Source organism: Cataglyphis hispanica, chromosome 1, assembly GCF_021464435.1.
Source record: "Cataglyphis hispanica isolate Lineage 1 chromosome 1, ULB_Chis1_1.0, whole genome shotgun sequence".
NCBI lineage: Eukaryota > Metazoa > Arthropoda > Insecta > Hymenoptera > Formicidae > Cataglyphis > Cataglyphis hispanica.
Window position 1 is genome coordinate 7,120,071 of NC_065954.1, and position 17,430 is coordinate 7,137,500.

Consider the following 17,430-nt stretch of genomic DNA (forward strand, 5'->3'; position numbering starts at 1 on the left):
GCGCAGCGCGCTCGTGTTTAAGTTAATTTTACAGATCACTTACGTGATACGGAGTAAATTATGCATGAGACTTTGACGTCGAAGGTTGCGGAATCTGGAATGCATGCGAGGAAACTTGGAGTATTCTAGATATAACCCAAGAAGATGGAGATGAGGTTACATCTCCTATGAGATATAATACTTTTATCAAAATTATTATTATATTGTATTATTATAATTATAACATTTATATTATCAAAAATGTACATGTAAATGATATTGCACTCAGAAAAGATATTACACACAAAATGAAGTGAGACAAAATATTTTTAATATCACAAGAAACGCGAAACTTTTAAATAGCTCTTTTGTTATTTTATTTAAATTAATTTTAAATAATTAAAAAGTAATTAGTGTTATTTTTTTCGAAATTCTTTGTGATTTGTGAATTTACGCGATCTCATTTCCGCGCATAAGCAAAGAGCGAGACACGCGTTCAAGAAACCAAGAACCATTGAGGCGAATGAGAAAAGAATGATAAAATCACTGCACTGAACTTTTCAGTTTCGAGCTCAGGAACGAACTTTGTTATTTCCCTGGTAGAGGATTCATACGGAGTGAGCACGGCGGGAGTGCGAAGGGTGCACTTTATACATAAGGAGGGAGGAGAGGTCAGGCGCGACATAAGAAAGGATCAGACATCGGAGGCGCGAAATGGCTCAATGTGAAAAGTTTGGGCGTGAAACTTTGAGATTGAAAATATTTCGCATTGCTATTTTTCTACTCCGAGAGCTGGAAGCCGCGCTTTGCGTTCGATAGCTTCGCCAGAATCCGCGTAAATCAACAGATGGAAACTTTTTCGCTGAGTATCACTTGTTCGTTTCGTAATTCTGGCGTATCATTCCCGATGTGTAAATATGTAGCGAATGTCCGCTGTATTCTATCTGATCATTTTCTCGTTTTTATTTAATCAAACTACAATTTTATTTCTGTAACTATTTACTTATCCATTACTCTTATAGAAAATTAATATATAAAATGTAAAATAATATTTATGTCAAAATGATTAATAAAGAACATGTACTGTATATTTACTAATATATATATATATATATATATATATATATATATATATATATATATATAATTCCACGAAATTTATTTAAATATATAAATTAAAAGACTTAAAGATATAAATAAAAAATAAAAAAATACTAAGTACACATAATGGATTAAATAACTATATTCGATAGCAGTATTGCAATTTCATTATATATCTCACAGTATTTACATCCCCGGCGTTCTAATTATTAATGAAAGGTCGCAAAAGTTTTCGCTACGAGAAATATTAACAACTCTGGCTCGATAAAGTCATGCGATTAACATGGATTTGCCCCGTCGCTGTTTTTTTCTTTTGACTGTATTCTATCGTATATACATATATAAGCTTTGTTTTAAATTTCACTGAGCTTTATTGCGCGCTACTGACACGCGACGCATGCTCAAAAGCGCGATTGTAAACGAGCATTTTTAGCTTGCCTTTTTTCTTTTTTTATTTTTTTCGCTTTCTTTGCGTATCATGCATTCTTTATGTGCATCCGTGTAATTTCTTCTTTTTTTTTTGATATATTGCATTCGTTTATCTCTATTAATTAGGCAGCTAACCAGTCGCTTCTACAGGACTACATTATGTTACCGCAGATTATAATATAAAGCTCGCTTAATGCAATAACCAATCGTTATAAAATTCATAGCGCTCCTTTTAATCGATTTTGGCGAACAATTACAGTCGAATCACGACCAATTTATTGCAAATTTATTTTCTTTTTAAATTTTTGGCTGTTCTTTTTATTTTATTTCTTTTCAAAGGACATCAATTATTTCACGATCAACAGCAATGATTGGAAATCAAACTTGCTGGGCATTATAATGTACGTAAATCCTAATTAAAGTATGTTTGACCGTCACCCGTTGCTGCACGCAGTAATTTCGTCTATGTTTGATTGACTGGAAATTGACATTAATTAAAATAAATCCACATTATGCGCAAACACGGTGCATTGATAGTAGATTAGAATTTTTTGACGGCTTATTAGAAGTTGATCGGTTTTCTATAACATGTCAAAAATACACGCATTCACGCATGCTCTATACGATACTTTTTGGATACAATAAAATAAAATCTTTTTGTGTATTTTTGCGTAACGTCAAACAAACTCCCGACTATACATATGTTCCTTCAAATCGTTTTTTTTATAAAAAACGTCAAAAATCAAATCCGTTATCTGCAACGATCGAATTCAATTTGCGTAGTGCTACAGTCCTAGTGATCAATATTCATATAGGCGCGATAAAATTCCGTCTAAAACGTCGATACAGTGTTGTTATTTTTTCACTCAAAAACTGCAAAAAACAAAAAGAATATGATATTGCGGTAAAAATTTGCGCGGTGATTCGAATGTTGATCGTGCGTTAACTCCGTGATTCGCGTGATATTTAACACGATTATTTCGTAGAAAGAGTAACGGATTGACGGGCATGAAAATCGCTTTGAGAGATACAGTAGCGGAGTTGTGCGAGTTTCGAATCGATGGTGGTAAACCGCATCTTCGACGCGCGAATCACACGCGATCTAAAGTTCGTTGAATGCCGGAGGGCTGAAAGGAACTTGATTTCCGATAAATTTGTGGTATACAGTGGAAGCCGAGCAAAACAAGTGAGATACGATCTTTTTTTCGGGAAATTATGTCGATCGATGTATTTTTTTTTCCTATCATTGCTAGTGATAACACACGGATAAATAAATTAGATTTGTGTTTGTTAATTAATATTTAAATATTAGATATAAAAAATAATATATATATACTTAGTATGTTTAATATATCATAAAAAAGTTTTCGATGTCTACGTTTAACAAAATTAAAATTTTAATTACATTTTATTACAATAATATTTTTTTATAATCCATTAGGCATATGAGATTTAATTCGTATGAGATTAATTCATTTAATTTCTGATTGAAATCGACACATATATAATTTTTGTTTGAAAAAAGATAAAGCCATCTGGCGTTGATACAGAAATGGAATTTTTCAAATTTTATTTTTTAGAAACTTGTGGAAATATCTAACTCCGCAAATGCCATGTGCATGAAGCACGAGGGACATGCGTCTTCGACGAGAGTAGAACGTAAAGACACAAAAATGTTTTGCTTACGGGAACAGTCGATCGCACTCGTGTAACGACTTTCTGTAGTCGGATAGATTGAAATGTGAAAATAGCGCTGAGCTTTGTGTAGGCAAACAGGAAAACAAGCCAGCCGGGTATCGGAAAAGCATACGGTGCTTTCAAACGTGAAATATTGTTGCATGGATTCGCTCGGCACGAATTTGCGCACCCAATTTTAGTGCTACTGCGGGTATAGTTACGAAAAAAAAGAGGGTTATTATTTTTATCTGCGTGACTCATTTTCTATTGGGATAGATAAAATTATTTATGACAACCATCATGCGCTAGTCATAAATTTCTTGTTATGCAAAAGCTCGTTAAAATTTATATATAATATATAAAGTAGATATCATTTTATTTTTATATAAATCTTTTTTAAAAAAAAAGCACCTCTTTAGAAGAAAACATTTTGACTATTTTGTGAATTCTTTAATTTATTTTAAATATTTATGAATAAAAATTGATAATTTTCTAATCTTGATATTATCTATATCAGTAGCGATATTATGTTTTCTATCGTTTATTTACTTCTCTCTCTCTCTCTCTCTCTCTCTTTTAGTAGCCATACAGAAATAGCTGTTGTTCTTTTGCATGCTTGTTCGACGTAATAATTTCCGCTTATTGATATCACAGGAAGCTATAAGCTATTGTCAAGTATAACTCAATATTATCCACACCGCAGGATATACCACAGTATTCGAGTAGTAGCAGAACTAGTAAGGCTAGACACTCACGGCGAAGTTATGCGCAGCATTTGCCCGCGAGGACATAACTCTGTACGCAAAGTTGGCAGAGAACAGCGTCGGCGTCCCTTCCGTGTTAGAATAACAAACCACCCACGTTACAACTACGAAGCGCTAGAGAGATGGATGTTGAATTCGATTTAAGCCTGTTAGCGTTCGCTTCTACCAGAATTTTTTATTCATGCATGCTTCGCAGAGGAAGTTGTGAATGAGTGTAGATTTTTAGATATTTTTTAGTAATTCAGTTATTGCACATTATGTTTAAGCTACTATACAAATAGATTTATGTAAATGTTGTATATGTATATGTGTTGTAAGAATGTTATATATTTTATTACATTATTATTTATATATTATATATTTGCAAATAATATTTTATTTTCCTTGATTATTATAGTGTAATAATTTTATTTTTACTTTAATTATATTCCTCTATTAATTACATCTTTGTTTTAATTTTATTTTTATATTTTTTGCGCTTCATTATTTATTATGACATAACATTATTATATACAGATGTGCAATGAACTAGTATTAAATCTGAAATGTATCAAATTGACAAAGAAATAGAAAAAGAAAAATGCTGTCACGCGTGAAGACGTCGATCTTTTTCTCGTTTTTTAGATAGCAATATTTCTTCCGACAGAGATCAACGTAATCCTCCTGCGTTCCGGCCGCCAACGATATCGAGGAGCATACACTGAACATACATGTACACTTAAAATTGAAGTCTTACTCCGCGCAACGCTCCATCGAATTCTGTGCATGTGAGATAGATCTGACATAGAAAGCGACTACAGAGGACTTGCCTGAATATTACGTCTATACCTTAGTCCGTATCGCGTATACGTGCCCCAATACAAGGTGCCGGGCAACCGGATTCCGCTAAAAATCAGGAAGTGCGCGCAATGAAATGTTAGAGTCTACTTAATATTCTTGGCGTCGGCAACGTGTATGCTGAATTTAAAAATAATATGATTTATCTCCAACTGAATTCTTAATATCATTTTCCATATACTTTGTGTAGAAATTGGCAAACATACATGAACTCGAAATTGACAACTAATTTTTAACAATATCTTGATAAAAATATATTTAAAGTTTTCGTATGTAATAAGTATATTCATAATCTGAAAGATTAATAATTTCTTATTATTAATTTTTTATTAATATAAACGGACAATTTAGTTTTTATTATAACTTAAAAGTTGAGCTGACCTAAATGTATTTACTAGCTAATAATAAAAAAAAGCTTAATGCAAATTTACATTCTAAGATTATGATAATTATATAAATTATTTAAAAATCTTAACATAAAATTTATTTTAATAATATACTTTATTTAATAATAATAATTACATTTGTGTAAGAAAATCTGTATTTATAAACACATGGATAAATCAATATTATTTTGATAAGTTTAATTATCGATTAGATTATTTAAAGTTTGGTCAAAGCAATCCTCAATTTATGTATATGTTTTAAAATGATGACAATTGCAATTTACAGAGCTATACGCAGTAAACGACAATTTTACATCAAGAATTGTCGAATATTCAGAGTTCGTGATATCGTATTCATAATCCAAATAGTTCATGGAAAATTCATTGCGAGCAGATTCAATAATTTAACTTCATAAAGAAGAATGTAATTAAATGCCTTTTAATTCTTCCATTCACAGGAATTGCGCAATCTGCAAAATTAGTAGTCAGTTGATCCGATTGCGTGTTCGATCAAACGATCAGATGACCCATTTGTTATCTCCCTTTTGAAAAAGCAACGATGGCAACAAGTGTTGTAATTTTCACATTCTAAGAGGAAACAATATTATATTATAAATACTGTCATTTTTTCTTTTTAATCAATATTTCACCAGTTTTGATCAAAAAATTTAACATCTGAAAAACATGCTCGAGGGGAATATTTTTTCAAAAAACTTGTCAATATTCTGTAAATTAATGACATATTCTATAATAATCTCTCAGAATATTTTTTATTGTTTACGAAATCACTCGTCAGCGTCCAACAACTACGAGAGTTCATCGAATTGAGAGTTTGTCGCTCGTTATCAAAACCATTTTTTTTTTATCGCTGAAACGCATTGCGACGTTTCGGCTGTCAGCTGTACGTTTAGTCATTTGGCGCGCGCTATCGTTTCTAATTATACATCGCTCGTGCCGAAGTACTTGTCATTATTGAAGGCAACGTCTTCTCTCTACGTTTCGTCAAGTATACGCAGTTACGACGTATCGATCTTCTTCCGCTTTCCAAGCTTCGCACCAAATTAAATGCCAGCACTTAATTATTTAATTACTGGCAGGGAAAGGCGATCGAGAGGAAGAATCAGAAACGTAACGATTAACAGTCGCTGATTAATAGCCTTGCAAATCATGCGCTTATAATAATAAAGTTTCAGATACCAGTGATAATGATGTCCTCAAGTTTCTATTGCCGAAAGAAACATTGTAAAAGAATATTTTTTTGGACAATAGAAATATTTTATATTAAAAAAAGACATACACACATAGAATTTGTCAAAAATTTAAACTATCCGAAAATTTTAGACAGTAACAAATAGTTTAAAAATTTGTGGATTTAAAAAGTAAAAAATTGGAAATTTCAGCAAAAATACTTTTTCGAGTTTGCTTAAAACATTATTTTTATATTTAAGTATTTAAAAATATATTACAAAATGTTTTAAATGTATTCTCATAAAATATAATTTAAATATTCAAATATTTCTTCTCTCCCTCCAGCACTTTATTGTTTGAATACTTTCGCTTTTAAAATACGTAATCTTCTTTCCTAAAACTTGTTTTAATTTTAAAGATTCAATTTTTAAAAACTGATTTTTGATTAAATATTCATCGCGGTATGATATTAAATCGCATTGCAAACAGTTTTTTATATTTGCATTCTTGAATTAATGCAAATATATAAAAAAATATATACAAATGTTTTTGCATTTTAAATATTAATATTTAAATTTTTTTTAAATGCTTATTCATAAGATTTAAATATTTGCCAGAAGTATAATATTATTCAAATATCAAATTGTTAGAATATTTCTGTCTACTTTATGTTCTAGTCATGTTCGTAAGAAACTATTAAAGAAATGTATTAAAGAAATAAATGAATTTGGCATATAAATTACCGATTCTGTAGAACTATTGAAATTCCACATACAACACGATCGAACCTAGACGCGATTACCGTGTGCAACGAAAGCTCTTTAAAGCGCCTACCTCGATAATAATTCTCTGGAAAAAGCAGAGTGGAAAAAAACGAAGAACATTTCGCCAAAGTTAGACAGTCGTGACAAGGATGCGAAAAAACGGCCAAAAGGAACGAGAAAGGATGGTCAAAGAGAGAAAGAGGAAAGGCCACGAAACTTTTAAACGGGTCAGGAGGTCTTGTTCAAAAAGTCGTTTGCGAAAGCTACACCCGCGATATTGTACAAAAAAAAATCGTTTTTTTCTTGGATCCCCAACAAAGAAAAATGCCTGCGGAAATTTCAATAATTCTCGCTGTGTCTGCATGTTTCAATATTTAAACAACATTCCCGTCGCCCGATATTATCTCGCATGAATGGACACGGAACCTCAATGTCACTATAATAGTTTTCTTTCTTGTTGAATATGGGTTAGAGAATCAATCCAGATCTCGTCACAACGACGTCGTATTTCTTTTACGCTTGTCTCTTCGTATCTCTCTACCATATTAGATAGTGGCACGACGGAACTATCGATCGCTAATTTAATGCTTTTCCCGCCGAGATTCTATCAGAGATACTGCTGAGATTTTTCCGGTAAAGTTTGTACGTCAGGCATCTTTCGTAGGCGTCTTTCTTATTTTTAAAATAACTTTCTTTAACAAATGTTTTTTTCGCAATACAGATGTTTCTCTCTTCCTCTTTTAAATATTTTAATTTTATCTGTGTAATATAACAACAATGACATTAAATATAACATTATTATTAAATATAACGTTATTATTTTGTTAACGCTTTCTACAATATTTGCATAATTAAGTTTATAATAAATAGATCAAGTACATACATACGTACATACGTGTTTGATTTAATTTTTTTTTTATTATTGTCACGTATAAAATATGTATTGTTTTTGCGGATCATTTAGCTTGACGAAGCTCGTATCAAAATTTTAAGGAGAAAACTTAAAGATTAGAAATGTTTATCGGACTTTTCCTGCTCGTTATAAAGTTTCTTCAGAATCGAAAAGTATAGACAGAAAGAGAAGGAGAGAGTCAATAAAGAGAAAGTCTTGGATCCTTCAAATATCTTTATTTCAGATTTATAAAAGAGAATAATTTTGTTCTCTGAATTTTTTTTATGAATGAATTTTTTCTTTATTTAATTATAATTTTTATGTGATTTTTTATTTATGTGGTACTATATCAATTTATAACACTTTGTAACATTTGTATTATATCAATTTATAACAATTTGTAACACTTGAGAAATTTGATTAGAGATTAATGAGACGTAGTAAAATTTTCTCTTTAACCTCAACACTAAGTAGTTTTATTCTCCAGATTATAATATATTTTTTGTGATATAATTAACGATTAAAAAAGAGTATTAAATTGCTTATTTATAAAGCTTTTTTTTTTACTAAAATATCGAGCGATAATTTTAATATTAATGTAATAAAAAGTATTCGAAAATCAGCTCAACTTTGTTCATCAGGAACATTGCGAGGAAAACGAGAGTGTAACGAGAGCAGCTACCGAGGCGCGAAACTTGCGTTTGTTACTAATAGATAAGTCTGCGCGCCACGTTTTCAGTGAATTAAATTATAATCTCTCGCAGGATATACCGATATAGTAATGATATAGTAGCGTTTGCTCGCTTTGTTACAAAGTTTCGTTCAAGTGTCGCACTTTAACCCGCACACATCAGCACATTCTCAATACGTAAGACACACGTTCAAGTTTCTGTTATTTGTCTACGACCTTTCCCTATACGAAGTTCTCTCAATCCCGGTTCTGATTTACAATTCTCCGCTTCTGGTCTAGAATGCCACATAGTGGTCATACATATTTAACCGACATGTGACTCTGTTCGCTGGATAAAATTATCCTTCCTCTTACTGAGCTGTCACAGTTACGTCGGAGCTGGTTACAAAACCTCGATAGATATTCCTTTACTCTACCTCGCGGGAGCAAAGTACGAGCGAGAGAATCGTATGGTATACCTTCAATTCGTAATCAAGTCGAACTTCAGCCTCCGTACTCACAGATGCTTTCTTTGAGATGAAAGGCATCATGTCTCTTACGGGACAGAAATAGGGACAGATATCTCGTCTCTGTGCCAGAGAACACTCCCGTTCTGCTACTTCCACGGTTATTGTAGAAAGGACGCAGTGATTTAAAGTTTACGTGACACGGCATTGCTATTTGATTCGAGTTTCTGTCAGTGGAATGGAAGGAACAAGAAATCTATTTTAATTAATTAATATATGGTTGACTTGATTTATATACGATATTCAAAGAGAGAGAGAGAGAGAGAGAGAGAGAGAGAGAGAGAGAGAGAAAGAAATCATAATATATATTAAAAATTTGAAAATTAATGGTTTAGAAATATTCAAATTGAAAAAGATAAGATTTTTATATAATTTATAAGTTTAAAGATTTAAAAACTTTTGTATTCGAGAATTTTTGGCGATCGTGACATAAATTTTAAATGTCAAATACTGTGATAAGACGTGATTATGTTGAAATAATATACTATAAAAAATATTTATTGTTAAAATTAAAATTATAAGATTCAATGCGAATGTATTTGCTTATTTTTTATCAAGCTAATAAAAATAAAAGTATAAAATCAAAATAGCAATTTTGACAGCTAAATTAAATTAAATTATTATTATTATATAATATTACAAATATCTATTTTCGATAAATATGTTCTCTGCAGCATATTTTACTCGCAGCTGTCTACGATCTTCGGTTGCCTACAAAATATATAAGGTGAGGAAAAGTATCGTTTATCAGGTAGAGTACGTCGATTTAAGCGCGTAGCTTAACGGCGCAGTTTTGTATCGCGCTCTCCGAAGTAGGAGGACGTGGGTAATCCTTTTTAGGGCGTTTGTCAGAAGCTTCTCCCAGCATCGAGGTCTTTTAAAAGAAGCACCTTTTTCCCTCGCTGCCACCTGGCAGAAGGTAATTTTCTTAAATATCCGTTCCATAAATCTCGATATATATACTTGTGCATGCGCTCGGAAACTCGAATCGAGAAAAATGAGGAAGGTCGAGCGATAATGAAGGAAGAGAGGCGCAGACATGAATAACGGCGTTGAAAATATAGGTCATTACTGGCATTAAATGGCGATTTCACATGGGATTTCAATGGAACTATTTACTACGACAAAGTCGTTCAGTTCTAAAAGTAATCTTTCTATGTATGATAAATTAAGAAACAAATTATTGCTAACTAATTGTTATTGTTAATTTAAATTGATTATCAAAATCAAATTAAATTTATTTAATACTGATTTGTGTAGCTATAAATGCATTGAATATTATCTTTATGCTAAGAAATCCTTTATTAAATTAAAAACAACAAAACACAATGGTAAAAGTTGCAAAAAATAATACAGCCAATAGAAAGCAGGCTCTTTGTAGTTTGGAAAAAAAATATAGAATTCTCTTTTCCTATCAATTATTACGTTTTCGGATCAGCTTCCTTTGATAGTAAAAGCAATTCGCTATTTATCAAGAGAGATACGCAACAATAGCTATACATATATTACAAAATATAGGATTCATAGATCATACTTGTCGATACTTAAGTATAGATGCTCCGACTGGTTAGATAAGTTGTTTCCAAACTCGGAATACACAATTTAGATGAGAATGGCCCAATGCAGAAATCAGCTTTATGCGGTAGTTTACATTCCGGGACTAGATATACACGGTACGCATACAAAGATAGAGACCTACCATTAGCGGGTTTACGTGAGTCGCCCCGCCACTATACAGTTACGGGGTAATGGAATGCATGGCCGGTGTATATCGGTGGTCTCGAGATGGGTAATTGAAAACCAGCTATGCCCTGCTCTCGTAATATGAGAGTGGTCGAACACAACTGCCGGAAGATCGTGCCAAAATACCACCTTAACAAGACGATTGCGTAATCGAGTGTCGGAGATCAGTCTGTGCTCAGGTTTTTGGATGCATAAAGGTGAATTTGTCCTTTAATCTTTGATGCCCTTTAGAGTGCAAGGTACACTGAAAATCTGTTTTTATACATATATTGTTTGCATGTCTTGTATTATATTCTGATTTAAGAAAATAACATATTAATTTAAGAGAAAAATTATTAATTAGAGATAATTTATAAATGTTAAAAAAGTTGTTTTTCTTAATTTGTTTCATTTTTACTAGCCAAGAATTTTGTTCTATTATCATAACTCTCTTTTTTTCCTTATTATCTTTTTATCTTTTTTATCTTTTATAAAAGTACATTATTCTCAAGATTATTACGATTATATAACATGCGTGCAGTTTGCCTTAGTACATTTCCTCGTATATTGCCCGATGGCGCGATATAACATCTGCATAACTGCGAGTGTGATATTAATATTAAATCTTGGTATGTGCCAGCGGTAGGGAAACATTGCTCGCAATTAGATCGAGACGTTATACGACCGTTGGCCCAGTGCAATCTGCAGTTTGCAACTTTGGTCAAGTCGTTGGAAGTCCCTGCCTTCCTGTTACGGTCTGTGTGCCGCGCGGTGGTCTCGATTTACGCTACATAAAGGTACGCAAACCATGGGGGACGCCACCGTGTTTGCTTGTAAACCTCGCGTACACCCTCAGAAGCATTGAATGGACAGAGTAAATCCGCTTTAGCGATAAGCTCTCGATTTCTTGTCTGCGATTTCGGTGTTTGTTTCGTCTCATTTGTGTATTGTCTTTTTAAGACACTCATATTTGAATTTAAGCATCTTTTTCGCAATAGAAGAGTTTTACGTTAGTAAAATATAAGGACAAATAATATTTATTTGCGAATAAAAAATATTTTGATATATATAAATATTAAAATGCCAATTGTATATAAATGTGCATTATAAGATCTCTATTACAGTTGTATAATAATAAAATTTTTTTTATCAATAGATTCAAATCTTACGCCTGCAAATATTCATCACAGAAAAAGAAGTTAAGAGATAACAAGGGACGAAACGTCAACGATGGAAAGCTTGGGTACTATTGTTATTCCTCACGGTGGTCTACTTTTTTCCTGCGAGAGACAATCCATATGCAATTTCCCTCGGAAATCATGCTCGACGTTGATAGAAACGATTAGTGGAATTAATGCAAATCTCTCAGAGGCAAACGTGTCATTTACATGTCTGATTACCCTCAAGTCTCTCGCCGATTACATCATCATTGCCATATTTGCCCATCGGCGTTGATTGCCGGGTACGATGTCGCGGCCGCATAATTACATTCCTAATCACTTTAGTGAGAATTTAAGGGACCGAATCGTAAATTTGCAGCTGATGCAAATTCTATCGCAAATCTAATGTTAAGTAAAATCGAAAACGAAATTATAAAATATTTTTAAAAAAATGTTGATAGATATCGAGCATCATTTACATAAAGATTATTCGCTCTCAACATATTAATCAATGATAAAATATAAACTCTAATGTATATAAAATATAATAGTAATTAATGTTGCAATATAATCTTTACAAAAACTATAATATTGTAATAATTAATAATATTTAATAATATATATGTTTATACGGAAATTTTAATGTTACATGCGCTCTAAATTTATCTATTAATTCTTGCATGATAAGTGTAAGATTTAAGAAAATTTATGGAAGATTTTTGCGATATTAATTTAAGAGTTAAGTAAACTCATCGAAAATTTTCGCGCGTATTTGCAGCGGCGCCAACTTTATCCGTACTGATTATTGCTTTTTCATAAGCAACCGAGGCACCGGTAATTCGATTACCTAGTAATTTACCGTCGAGTAATTAAATTCTGCCGAGACGACGATGCTGGTGACGGCGACCAGTGTCGCTTACTTAACTAAGGATGCTAGACGACAGAGCTCGAATTTCGAACAATATACATTCAGTATATCTGGACAGATCTTTAAATATTCTTTTTTTGATAAGATTGTGAACGAGAAAATAGACACAAATTAGCATACTGAATGCATTTATTACACACACACACACACACACACACGCGCGCGCGCGCGCGCGCGAAATGTCCATTCCAAAATAGATTTTAAGTACAAACATTAAGGGACGAATATAAAATTACTTTTTTCTTAGTAAATATATCTTAGTAAATGCTAAAATAGGGGAGTCATTATTTGCCGCAATTTCTCATTTTTCAATGTTCAGCTTCTTGTCACAAGTCTAATGTAGTTTTTATTGAAGTAAGATCGATGTGACATTAATCAAAACTATCTTTCTTCAAAAATTAACGCAACTCAAACTCTTTATAGATATAAATAAACAAGTGCATTTTTTTCTCTAAATATTTATGACAATTTTATTTCAATGTGTCGATGTTATCAATATTATTGTAACAATAATGCACTCTAAATGTGCATTTACGTGCCTTGCACGTATATGCACGCTATGTAACTATTTAATATATTAAATTTTATTAAAAGCATTAAATCATTTGATATTACATTTAATTATATCCAAAATTAAATAGCCGCATTTATAAATACTTTTATAATACTGCGAATGTAATATATTATGTGAATATTAAATAAAGAGAGGAAGAAATTATAACTCCGATTCTACGTTATATTACACAGGCGACAGTAATTTCGCCAAAAAATTTAATTTCGCCGAAGTGCTTTGACAGTAACTTTGGATAGAGCAGGTGGCGCGCTGCGGAACAGGCATTTTTTGATTAGTTTTATGAAGACAGGCAGATTCAAGTCTACATCATTCGCATTTTAACCTTTCGGAGGGACTTTCAACAATCGCTACCGCTGGATCTAATAAATATTTCCCGGTGGGAATTTAGAGCGCTTTCCCTTTTCTCTCTTTCTCATTTCCTATCCTTTCGATGCGCTTCCTCTTCCCAAGCGAGATCGATCGCCGCGCGTAGCAGGTGCAGGCTCGATAATCGGTCTCGTTGCACTTCACGATCCTAAAGAGTCTCGGCGTTGGGGAACTTAAGCGCTCTAGTCGATTGCTCCGGATGCAATTTGTCGCTTTCGAGCCCGGCTCGAATGAAGGATTCGCCTCGCCTACGAATCTTCGTCTTACGAGTTTGCGAGGCGTTGCAAATCTCTCATGCGCCGCCGCGAAATGCTAAAACTTGGATTAGTTTGCTTTCAGCTCCCGATGTCGGTTCAACTAGCCACCCACGAAGTAGGAGCAACGGTGGCTCGCGGTATGAAGCCGATGGTGCTCTTGTTTCGCCAACTCCGTGCGACTCGCGTCACCGCAGCGTGTCGGCGCGAATCTTAACACCGACGAGCGAGTGCCGGAAACTCGGAATAAGATTTACGATTAATCTGGTCTTGTGCGTCCGTGGATCTCAAGGGAAGCGAATCTTTAGAATGCATAAATGAATTACGCGAAACAGAACTAATAAATTTTTTACAAAAAATGATTTAAGAAATCTTTGAAGCGGATCATATATTTGTAGAATTCTGCATTCATATATAAAACTACTTATTTATATAAATTTAAAATTTTTTAAATATTATATGTCATATCTTATTATTAAATATGCTTAGCCTTTTATACACATATAATTGAAAGTCTGTAAATATAAATAAATTTATAAATATATCATTAAAAATATACAATTAAATAATATAAATTTAGATTAAAAAATATTTTAAAGATATATCAAATTTTTATGATAAAATATTAAAGTTATCAACATGATATAAAATCGATTTTATAATGCAGATTCAATTAAAACCTTATTTCAATTTTTAAACGACATATAAATTTACTGTGCAAGCTACAAAAAACTTCCATTCAAATTTACGATTTTTTTATGTATATTATTGGTTTTTATTGGAAGTTTTCGATTTTCTTGCAGCCGATTTGGCTCTGAGGAGAATTCCTCGTCCATCACAAACGGTCTTGATTCAATTGGTGCTAGGGTTGGGCTACTGCGCAACACACTGGTAGATTTGTCCTTAACAAAGGACTCTGATTCGACTATGTTCTATGTTCGACATACCTATATGGCATACATTTGTACATTCAATCCGCGTTTCATTGCAAATGCAATGTTGCAAGACTGCTCCAAAGTGTCTAGACAGTTAACTTTAGGATCATCGACTAAAATTGATGCCTAATTGGCATATAATATGACTCATGAATTCATTGACTACATTGTAATATTTCGCGTATTTTCTAATTTTTGTAATTCTATTATATATATATATATTAAATTTGATATTGTAATTAATTGTGGATATATTGTTTGTTATTAAAATTAATGACATCAGAATTAATTTTATATACATTAAATGTGATTGATAAAAAAAATATAATTATAGTGCCGAGAAAAAAATTTCTAATAAATTATACGTCTTAAATTGCATTTGGTAAAAAGTATTATTAAATGATATTAATTTATTGTTAATAGCAAGAAGATATAGTTTTGACCTATATACATCCTTTTCCTTACTTTATCAAATATCAATTTACATTTTCGACTACATTTTCGACGATCTTAAACGCGAAATATTCGTCACTATTGAATTCAGGACAGGAATTTCATCTACGCCCTTTGAGTATTTCCATTATCGATCCTTTGCGAGTCTGCAATACCGAGGAAGGGCGGTGATAAAGAATAAAAAGATAAGCAAAAAGTTTTTTTCTCAATACAGTGGGCGTGTGAAAAATGCTAGTACTTATTTCTCATCTTACAATTACAAAAAATAGAGACAAAGTTATTCTTTGTAAAAAAGGCTAATTTAAATTCTATAACTTAAAAAAAAAAAAAATTATTGGAAAACATAAATACATTACTCTACTAATTTTATAGTTTTAAAGATTATTAGTTTAAACATATATGGCGATAAAACGAGGAAAGAGTGTGAGTAGGATTTTTGTGATCGATGGAGAAGATTTTTTAATGGAGAATTCGGAACAAGTTTCGAAGCTGAACTTTGATCAAGTCTCTTATTTCACATCTTATTGTGTGCATTAAAAAAATGTTTCTTTGTAATTTCTTGAGATTCTCGTTGATTTATTACCCAATTTTGGAAAACCAGCGGTTACGTTCGCGAAGATGCTAAAATAATAAAAAATTTTTTGAGAGCTCGTATTCTCTTTCTCTTTCTCTGTCATTGAGGATTACACTGTGATCCTCTTAAATTCTTTTGTGTAAGTACGAGCCGTGATTAAAAGCTTTAATATTGTTCAATGCAAAAGCTCTTTTGCTTTGCATTGTGTTACTGCATTACCAAATTGCATTGTCTTATTTCACGCGTCATATTATAAAGCCTTTATTATAGCCTTATTATTAATATATAAAATATTCTCTGTCATTTGTAATATATAATATATCCGATATATAGTTTTTTACTATACATTCAAATATTCTCATTTCTTTGTAATAGTCCACCAAAATTCTTTAAAAATTAATTAAATTGTTGAAAATATTACGCGTACATTACATAATTTTTTGTATATAACGTCTCTTTCTATTGTACATATGTAAAGTATATTTTATTTTAATACTGCAATTTATTGAACAGTTATGTTATATTTATATTTGAACATAGATATTATTGTCAATATTATTTCTAACATATAATTTGACACTGCAGTTTACATTGTAACATTATTTTTTTGTATCATTGCTATATCACACACAATATTAAAAAATTGTCTTTCTTTTTATAAACTTTTGTTATATATATATATATTGATGTGTTAATAGATGTGCATCTATATGTTTCTATTTCTTCGGCAAAACTATATATTCGCTATGTATATGTCTTGTGTATACAGAACCGTATGTACTTTTAAAGGGCCATTTACTTCGGTGCTCTCGTACGTTGGTTCATGTCGTAAATCCGACTGGTTTTCGCGCGTTTCTAGCATTTGGTGGAAGTGCCAGTAGCAGAAGTAGGCGAGAAACGGTTCATTTTCACACAGACGAAGGCTTTAATAACAATGAGTCAGTGCAAAAAAGTACGATACGATTATAATAGATAAAATATGAAAAATCTGCGCACACAACACCGGCAAGTATATAGATTACTTTTATATTAACCATATTTTTTAATAAGATTTCTCTCAATAATTTTATAATGGCTTGCCATCTTTTCTTGTCGACATGACTATGGAATTTATATGCAAGCTTATAAAATTTATTATGTAAAATTTTATCTCTAAAAATCACATTATTTAAAATTATTTATGCTTCTTTATGCGCTTTACGGCTTTATAACGTGGAAACCCATTAAAAATTTTAAATATGAATAATAAT

General features: G+C 31.9%; 1 protein-coding gene across 3 annotated transcripts in view; it reads right to left on the reverse strand.

The window, feature by feature from the left end:
• LOC126850652 (dipeptidase 1-like) overlaps positions 1–17,430 on the reverse strand; it is a 97,645-nt gene that overhangs the window by 12,578 nt on the left and 67,637 nt on the right. The window contains exon 1 of one of the 3 annotated variants that reach the window (XM_050593865.1): positions 3,942–3,952. The exons of the other annotated variants lie outside the window; for them this stretch is intronic. The gene's annotated coding sequence lies outside the window, so the exon portion shown is untranslated. Of the gene's footprint in view, positions 1–3,941; positions 3,953–17,430 lie in introns of those variants that run through there. 3 annotated transcript variants of the gene reach the window in all.